We start from the raw sequence: 2,085 nt of genomic DNA, 5'->3' as shown, positions 1-2,085 counted from the left end.
GGCCCGCAGGCCTCCGGCGAGTGCCAGGAGCTGCCAGCCGCTGCCCAGAGGCCACCAGGGCTCTGGAGTGGCCGTCCAGCGGCTTACGGCGCCCTGGGTCGGGAGATGCCCAATGCCCAGGGGCGGCCCTGGGCTGGGCCGTGGCGCATCGTGGCCCGCTGGCGCTATGTGCACCGCACACAGCTGCTGGCCGGTGACTGCCTGCTCCTTCTCTCTCCTTCCAGTGTCGAACGGGCTGAGCACACTTGAGTACATTACACGGGGCCACAAACAGCAGGGGTTTAAAGACCCGGCACCGGTCAAAAACCCATCCTCCAAAACGGAATCGCCACAGGTACTGATGTCCCCGTGCTTCATCGTCCCAGGGCTGGGACGAGGCCTAAGGTCACCTAAGTGGCCGGGGCCACTTAGCCACAGTCCTTCGCTTCTGTGCGGGCATAGTCCCGTGGGACTGTGTGTGCGCGCGTGTGTGTATGTGTGTGTCTATGTGTACATGTCAGTCTGTGTGTGCATGAGTGTGTGCACGTGTCTATGTGTGCATGTGTGTGCCTATATGTGTGTGTGCACAGGTGTGTGAGTCTGCATGTATCTGTGTGCCTATGCATGTGTGTGCCTGTGTCTGTGTGTGCGCGTGAGTCTATGTGCATGTGTCTGTACATTCCTGTATCGTGTGCATGGGTGCATGAGTCTACGTGTGTCTGTGTATGTCTGTGCATGTGTGTCCCTTGCGTGTATCTGTGCGTGCATGTGTGCATGTGCATGACTGTGAGTGTATGTACATGGGTGCGTGAGACTGTGTGTGTCTGTGTGTGCATGCCTGTGAATGTCTGAGTGTGCATATGCATGTGTGTGTGCATGGACTCATGTATCTGTGTGTGTGTTTGTGTGCATGTGCATGCCTGTGTCTGTGTACTTGTGTGTGGGCATACGTATGTGTGTGGGCACACGTATGTGTGTCTGTGTGTGTTCCTGTGCATGTGTCTATGTGTGCATGTTCGTGCCTGTGAGTGTGTCTGTGTGTGTGTCTGTGTGTGTGTGCATGTGCATGCTGTGTGTCTGTGTATGTGTGAGTGGGCACACGTTTGTGTGGGCACGTGCATGTCTGTGTGTGTCTGCGTGTGTCTGTGTGTGTGCCTGTGTGTCTGTGGATGTGTGTGGGGGCACATGTATTACGTGGACATGTGCATGTGTGTGTGTGCGTGTGTGTCTGTGTGTGCCTGTGTTTGTGTGCGTGGGCACACACATGTGTCTGCATGTGTCTGCACATGTGTGCCTGTGTCTCTCTGTGCATGTGTGTGCATGTGCATGCATGCGTGTGGGCACGTGTATGTGTGTGAGTGGGCACACACATGTGTCTGTGTGTTTCTGTGCATGTGGCTGTGCGTATGTGGCTGTGCCTCTGCGTGCATGTGTGTGCATGTGCATGCATGCGTGTGGGCACGTGTATGTGTGTGAGTGGGCACACACATGTGTCTGTGTGTTTCTGTGCACGTGGCTGTGCGTATGTGGCTGTGCCTCTGCGTGCATGTGTGTGTGTGTGCATGCATGTGTGTGGGCACGTGTATGTGTGAGAGTAGGCACGCATGTATGTGTCTTGTGTGTTTCTGTGCATTGTCTGTGTGTGCATGTGTGCATGTGTGCATGTTCATGCCTGTGTCTTCGTGCACGTGTGGATGTATGTGTATGCATGTACGTGCATGTGTGTGTGGGCACACGTGTGTGTCTGTGTGCACGCGTGTGCTCCGTTGTTTCCACATCCACACTAGCAGCAGGCTGACTCCCTCAGGCCCACTTGTTTCTGCACATGCTGCCCAACGGCACCGGAAATACTTGCTCCTCCAAGGTACGGTTAAGATGAAGATATAAGCCACAGACAGAAATAAAATATCTGTAAGTCATATACTGGTATTCAGAACATGTAACAAACTGTCAAAACTCAGTTATGAGAAAAGTGACCCAGTTTTTCAGACGGGCCAAAGACTTGGACACACTGCTGGCCCAGGTGGGGCCGTGGGCGGCAGGCAGCGCGCACGGGGCTGGCTGGCCGTGTTCGGTGTGAGGGGCATGTGAGGGAAAGCCAGACGG

Source organism: Pteropus vampyrus, unplaced genomic scaffold (assembly GCF_000151845.1).
Source record: "Pteropus vampyrus isolate Shadow unplaced genomic scaffold, Pvam_2.0 Scaffold1246, whole genome shotgun sequence".
In the NCBI taxonomy this organism is placed as follows: domain Eukaryota; kingdom Metazoa; phylum Chordata; class Mammalia; order Chiroptera; family Pteropodidae; genus Pteropus; species Pteropus vampyrus.
Note: the sequence above shows the minus strand (reverse complement) of the source record.